Source organism: Grammomys surdaster, unplaced genomic scaffold (assembly GCF_004785775.1).
Source record: "Grammomys surdaster isolate TR1022 unplaced genomic scaffold, NIH_TR_1.0 319669, whole genome shotgun sequence".
NCBI lineage: Eukaryota > Metazoa > Chordata > Mammalia > Rodentia > Muridae > Grammomys > Grammomys surdaster.
Genome location: NW_021627118.1, coordinates 13,679 through 21,441, shown reverse-complemented (window position 1 = coordinate 21,441; position 7,763 = coordinate 13,679). Strand labels below are relative to the sequence as shown.

The 7,763-nt window shown below is 46.1% G+C and overlaps 1 long non-coding RNA gene across 1 annotated transcript; it reads left to right on the top strand.

Moving 5' to 3' along the window:
- Positions 1-4,265: 4,265 nt before the first annotated feature.
- Positions 4,266-5,210, top strand: LOC114616409. The gene is made up of 2 exons (XR_003710627.1): positions 4,266-4,490; positions 4,735-5,210. It is a non-coding gene; the product is annotated as an uncharacterized LOC114616409 (long non-coding RNA).
- Positions 5,211-7,763: the final 2,553 nt, after the last annotated feature.

Sequence of the window (7,763 nt, the reverse complement as noted above, 5' to 3'; positions counted from 1 at the left end):
CTCGACCCTTACATGAAATGGTGCTAGGCCTCACTCATGAACCTCTTTTCAAACCTGTTACCAACCCTTTTCAAAGGTTCCAACAGGCTCTCCCTAAGGTCCCAGCATTACACCTCCCTGACCTGACTTGTTGGGTTTTCCTCTATGTAAATAAAAAACAGGGATTTGCCCTTGGAGTCCTAGGTCACCAACTGGGACCATCTTTTGCACCTGTAGCATACCTGTCAAAAAAAAAAAAAAAAACTAGATCTAACCACCCTGGGATGGGCACCTTGTATTCATAGCATTAGCAGCTGCTGAACTCTTATGTCAGAAAAACTAACATTTGGGTCACCTATAACTCTCTTCTCTTCTCATAACCTGTCACAGCTCCTAACATACAAAGACTTACAGACTCTACTTCCCTCCAAGGTTCTTTCTCTTCAGATAGCACTAATAGAAGATTCCATACCCACCTTCCAAGCACGCCTGCCTTTTAATATGTCCAAATGTTCTTCCTCGACCAAATACTGACCACTCCCTATCTCACCCTTCCACTGAAGCCTTAGAATATTACCTCATCCTTCACATGTACAGGAGGGCCCACAGCCTCAGGCCATCTATACCTGGTATACAGATGGCAGCTCCTTTCTATATGAAGGGGCCAGAAGGGCTGGTTACGCTATAGTGTCAGACACAGAGATGGTTGAGACACAGGCCCTCCCTGCTCATACCACCAATCAATAGTCTGAACTAATAGCCTTTACCCTTGCCTTTCAACTAGCACAGGGACAATCCATATCCTCCTATCCCATGCTGCTATCTAGAATGAGCTCAGGTTACTTATGACATAAGGAGGGTCAGTAACTAATGCAAAACAAATTATGGCCATGCTAAAGTTCTCTCTTCTTCCCACAGCTACTGGAATTGTCCCCTGCAGATCCCACCAGCCAGATGACTCTATTGTCTCCAGGGGAAACAACCAACCCAATGAGGCAGCTAGAGCTGTGGCCCTTAAGGGCTTAGATTTCTCACCCTGCTCAGGACACTCTTACACTGCAACCCACATCCCCACTCTCACTCCCTGACATTCATCAAACTCTGTCCTATCTTCACCAACTCTTTCATCCTAACAGCCACGCATTGTCCTACTTTGTTAAAACCCACCTACAGCCTACTCTTGAAGAATTGTTTCTTAAAATCTATCACTGCCTCTTTCCTGTCAGACTCCAACTCCAGGTATTGAAGCATCCCTTTTCCTACCCATCAGGCTAGATGTTTTCTTCCTAGAACTGACTGGCAACTTAACTTTATCCACATGCCCCCTGTCAAATGTGCCAAGTACCTCCTAGTCTTGGTGGACACCTTCTCAGGGTGGATAGTGGCATATCTCACATCTAACAAAAGGGCTCAGACACTTTCTGATCTCCTCCTCTGAGTGATCATCCCCAATTTGATGTCCCAGGCTCCCTCCAGTCAGACAATGGTCCTCAATTCACTTCCCAGATTTCTCGCGCTATCTAAAGCCCTAAGCATCCCCTGGCATTTTCATATTCCCTACCACCCCCAGTCTTCTGAAAAGGTACAAAGAACTAATCACTCCCTAAAAAACACTCTTGTCAAACTGTCACAGGAACTTCACCTCAATTGGGTAAAACTCCTACCTCTGGCTCTTTTTAGGCTACAAACTCTCCCCAAGTGACCTCTCTCACCTTTTGAACTTTTATATGGATGTCTAGTCCTAACTCCTAGTCTTTCAACTAAATGCTTTCCTCTCCCTGATACTTACCCCGTTACTCCATTACTCTGCTCTCTCCTATGGAACTTTGCTGACCACCATCTACCATGGACACATGCTGCCCCCTGCCCACTAACTGTCAACATTGGAGACTAAGTTCTTCTGTCCCCTCCAGATAATCATCCCTCACCTCTTTCTCCTAAATGGCAGGGTCCTCTCAAGGACCCTGCTCTCTTAAGCTTCAGAAGATGTTGAAACCACACACTTTGTCCCCAATCTCAGAAAAATGAGACTCCACTCTGGCATGTGCACTCGACCCCACTGGATTAGACATGGGCTTCTTTCTCATCCTCCCCCTGCTATTTGTTTCCATCCAGGGTTGTCCTGTCCAGCAAGACATTAAACAGGGGTCTGGGGAGGTCACCTGAAAGAGAGTAGAGAGAAGCAGGCAAAGACGCAAGGAAGTCACGACCTGTCTATAATCTGATCAGATCGTAATTTTTACTTTTGCACACACAGGTTATACACACAAAAAGGCAAGATGTGGGGAAGGGGATGACGCAGGAGCGTGGGTGTTCCGGGAGAGTACAGATATCTTCCAGAACAGAGTGTCAGCTGGGTGAAGGTTCAGGGGACAGACCACTATGACTCCGCCTATGATTCACTTGTCTTTATCTAAGTTGGTACTATCCACCAAGGTTACCTATCTACAAGGCCTATGAGTAGCCAGGCGTGGCAGCCTTCCATCAAAGCTGCCTGTTTACACTAACTCCCAGCTATCTGTTTCAGTGTTTTTCCAGAGACCCAAGACTTGGTGCTAGCAGGCACGTATGTCAGGCCTATTGCTGATTTTAGACCTTCAGTGTATAAGCTGGGCTGCCCCTGACACAGGGTAGCCCTTACATCTGGAGATTTGAGGTTCAAAAAATCTCCACTTATATAGGGTCAGGAAACTGCTCCATAGCTGGATGCTGGGAACCGGTCCAAATTGCTGTTATCCCTGTATCTGAAAGATCACTCCAGGGAGTGACCCAGGAAGGACGCGACCCCCAAAGACACTCCAGAGATCTCTTGCTGTAATAACATGAATCACTTCTTTATTTATCAAAGCTTCGGGTCGATGTGCCTCATGCAGGAGGCAGAGGTCATCGACCCTGAGATCTAACAGCTTAGGGTTTTTATAGACAAAGGCTGGGGGGAGGGAGAGGGTTGTGGGTAATCACACACAATTGGTTGTTATAAATGTCTGTAATATGTGTAAGCAGATCTCAGGCAGAGGTTTGACAAATCTCATGAGAATAGTCTCTGGTCCCTGTGGCCTTGGGACCCAATGTGAATGTTTATCTGAGCCAACAGACCATCTGGCTGAATCTAATTTACAAGTCCTTAGGACTTCTGGTGGGAGTTTCTTCAGAGGAGGCTAAGTCAGACACCACCTTGGAACACTAAATTGACCATTATTTCTCTGTTCTGTATCTCCTGTGATGGCCTTGGGTTAGCAAGCTAGCTAACCTGTAATTTTAACTATTTGTATTCCTGTTATACTATTTAACTAACTTAAAATTCCTCTTTCATATCCATCATTCCATCTAAATATTATCTGTTTGCTTCCTCTTTGACCAGAAGAAAAATGATTGTAAAACACAGCCAGATGACTATAGGACTGCCCATATTGGTCTTGCCAGATACATATGTTAGAATCATGGACCAATCACTTCTTCTATCAGCAATGCAAGACCCTCTTCTATATACAAGATGACACATGGAAGCCCAGGTGGGAAACAGGAGTTGTTGGTAAGCTCTATCGTAAAAACCAAGCAGGGTGCCAGTGAGTACTATTCACATCCAGAGAAAATCTGTCTCAATTGTCCAACCTCTAGATATCAGAAAAAACAGGAATAATAATCAAACACTCCTCTCCAAGGTCCTTACCTCCTTGACATTCCCCCCCTCTCAAATGGCACTAATTTGTCATTTCACCTTTTGCTTTAGACACTGACCTCAGTGTACCAACTCCTTAATGTCACCCAAACTGTTCGCTTTAAAGACTGCTGGCTATGTGTATCCCCTGAAACCTACTTACAACTGCCACTTATAGCCTCTCCAGAGATACTGTCAAATAACCTTACCTTATCTTTTATCAGCTATCCCGACTCCTATGTTGCCATGACCCCATACTTTTTCTCTATCCCTCTTTTTGGTGTGGCAAACTGTTTTAAGACATCCAGGATATGTTCTGTAGGAATGCTAAGATCCCTAGATTGCAATAGAACCACAACCCTTGATACCTCATCTCTGCCACAGTGCCCTGCAGTCCAAAACCCGTCAATTCTTTGTGACACTCAGGTATATCATCACCTACCTGCCAGCTGATCAGGAGTTTGCACATTGGTGTTCCTTTTCCCTGAAGTAGGAGTAATCCATGGAAAAGAGCCTCTACCAATCCAGGGTTTTGACACGATACATGCCCAACATGATAAGAAGGGGCAGTTCAGGTTGTGCCATTCCAGGTTGCCACGGGAGTAGTTGTAGGTGCTGGTGCTGGAACAGCAGGGCTGACTACTCCTATCCCTATACAGTAACTTCTCTTCCCAGCTTGACAATGGTTTTCAAGGAGTGTCTGAAACCATGCTCAACATCCAGAAACAAAGCGATTCTTTGGCAGCAGTGGTGCTTCAGAATTGACAGGGGAACTAGATGTCCTGACAGCTAAAGAAGGTGGTCTTTGCCTGTTTGTCCAAGAAGAATGCTGTTTCTACATCATCAAACTTGGGTTAGTAATAAATGAAATCCAGCAGCTAAAACCAGACATCCAGAATCTCAGGGAACAACGTGAGGCCTGCAATTCCTGAATTTTTGAAAACCCTATGTAGAAATGGACACTGCTCTTCTTAATGCCTCTTCTCATTTTCCTGGCATTACTATTTCCTCCCTGCCTCATTAATCTTGTTTCCACATTCCTTCAATGACAAATTCAAAAAATTTCCAACCAAACAGTCAATCGGTTCCTTTTACAGGATTACCAGCCTCTATCCACAGAGGAGCAGCCTTATGCCAACGACTATCAAGTGGACCCTGATGTGAAAGTCAGCTACACCGCAAAACTGACAAAGCCCCTCAACAGGAGAAAGTGGGTTAAGAGATCCTACACCCTATTCCCCTTTCACCATTGGCTTCCCCTTCCCCCCCTTTCCCCTCTCTTTATGGTAAGAATAAGGGAGGTATGTTAGCATCAGAAGTGGTTTATAGCTAACCTCTGAATCCAACGATGACATCATCCTTAGGCAACAAGGGCCGGCTTGTGTCCATTGCCATGGCAACCGCCACACACTCACAGCACACGTCTCACCCACATTACCTGTGTATGGTGATGCACATTATTTATTGCTTGGCATCTACACCACAGCCTGAATAACAGAGACTCTGTCCCCTCGCCCTCTTTTTCTTCTTTTCATTAGTTCTTCTTCCATCTAATAAAAAACCCTTCTTGTGGGATTCTGCTGGCCTGGCGTGATCTGTCCAAAAAGCAACCAGCCACCTTTCAACTAACAAACTGAGTTTGTTTGCATTCAGAAAGGAGCCTGTGCTGGTTAGTGTTATGTGAACTTCACACAAGCTAGAGTCATTAAGGAAGAAGGCTTCTCAACTAACAAAATATCTTCATAAGACTGGTCTGAAGGCAAATCTGTGGTTCAATTTCTTAATAGTGATTTTTTTTTTTTTTTGTGACTTGCATGGCTTGGGTCCTCAAACCTCAGTAGGGGCTATGAGGAATGAAGAGAAGGTTGACACAGAGACAAGCATTCAGTAAAATTAGAAAATGTTCTAACACCTCCCTCCCCCAACTAAGAACTTCAGCATGTTTATTAGGTATGGCTCAGAGGAAGGGCTTAGCTAGTCTCTCTGGGAGGTCTCTGAGACCTTCAAGCGGTAAACATGCTGGAGGAAGAAGCTGCAGTTGCTGTCTTGCACACCCTGATCAATCTTCTGTAAACACCCAGACTCAGACTCTCAAGGAAAGCTATGCCACTTCTCTTGGGCCTGGTCCATATAAGGAGACAGCTTTGCTAAATATTCTATTTTTCAAGGTCTTTGAAATCCTTAGCATGGTCATGACTCTGTCAAAATACACATTCACTGAGGACTTACCACATTCAGTAATTCCTCTGCACCATTCAGTGATAGATGTCAAAGGGCCTAGCCAATGCAGGTGGTACCATGAACTAGGACTGAGCAAAGCAATGCAGACTAAGCCAGTAAACAGCAATCCTCCATGACCTCTGATTAGGTCCTGTCTCCAAGACCCCAGTTCATTGGAGTTCTGTTTTTTTTTTTTAATCTATCGGAATGACTTTATTTAAGTACACTGGGCCCCACGAGGCAACTTGGCTTATCGAGGCTGTGCAAGGTTTGGGCCAAGAGAGGTGATCTGGTTAAGCATGCTGCAGTCCATGGGTTGCCACATTGATTCCACACACACCAGCTGCGCTTTGCATCTGGCAGGGGCATAAGATGGTGGAGAAAGAATACTGTCTGGAATCTGGAACTGAGGTGAGACTTGGTATCACTGGTGAGGGTGTCGGTGAAGACAGGCTCACCCTAATTTTGTACCGAGTACAAAGATCCTTGGACCACTTCCGAGAGCAAGGCTGATCTTTGGTCTGGCCCTCATCTCTTCATTCTGACCAACCCAGAAGGGGCCTCCCTGCCCTTTGACTTGGTTTCCTGGTCAATTAGAGTGGCAAAAGGCTACATTGTCAACTGCAGGGTGCTTTGTTTTAAAGGGTCTAGATCTCCAACACACCTCCCTCCCAAGGGGCCTCTGTCAAAGAGTGATGCTACTTCCTGTCTTAGAAAATCCAACCACAAACAGCCTGTTGGTTCCAAGGCAGTGAGCAAGTGGGGTTAGGAGAAAGAAAGAGACTGGCTGGGGTGCCTTCATGTGCAGCCTCCAATCAGAGTCCTGAGGCCCATGAATACTGTCAGTTCACCATCAGCAGGGAATGACAGAGCCCTGATACTGTGGAACACCTCGGTGCTGTAAACAATTAGTGTAAGCAAGACCAGTGGGCAGGAGACAGCGAGCACTCTCTGTAGTCCCTTTACTGAACAAACATGTCAATAAATAAAACTGTGGTGACGGCACTGAAACCAGGATGTATGAGAAGCAAACAGCTGGACCTGAAGCCCACAGTCCTTACATTGTCCCACAACCTCTGCATGTGATTGGGGCTTGTAAATTAACCCTGAAGCTATCTCCTGTCCTCAAATGCCCAGTGTGGCCCTAATTCCTATCTGTTTCCCAGGTGGACATGAATGTACCCTGCTCTCTCCTGAACCCAGTCTCTAACCACTACTAGAGTGCTTTTTCAGTCTCCCAAACCCAAGACCACACAGAACTTAACCCCAGCCCCAGTTATCAGTTGATCCAGAGGTGTAGACAGCACAAAATGATGAGCAAGGGAGACAGCAGCTGCCTCTGGCCTCAGGGCACTCTGAGTGTTAGCCTTCTGTCTAAACTCTACCCCACAGTTACCTGGCAACAGCCAGGTAGGCCTGGCCCTCTGTAAAAGGGGCTGCTTGGCGCCTCCTCCCTCTCTTGCTCTCTTGATTTCTTGATTCCTCTGTCCCGTCTCCTTTCCCTTCCCCCTCTCTCCAAGTGCTCATGGCTGGCCTCTACTTCTCTTCTCGTCTCTTCTCTTCTCTCCTCCTCCTCCTCCTCTTCTTCCTCTCTCTCTCTCTCTCTCTCTCTCTCTCTCTCTCTCTCTCTCCCCCCTCCCTCCCTCTAACTTTCCCTGCTTCTACTACCCTCTTAACTCCCCTGCCCATGCCCTGAAAAACTCTATACTATACTGAGGCTGCAGATGCCTCGGCATCGGCCTGCTGAGACATCCCCTTCCCCAACACCTCACCACACACACACAGAACATATTCTCTTTATCTTTTTATAAACACATCACTGGGGTGAGGTGGGGTCAGCCTAGACTGACAGCAGCAAGGTCTCTCTATAATAGTAACTATAGTACCACACAGTCAAAGGCCTGGC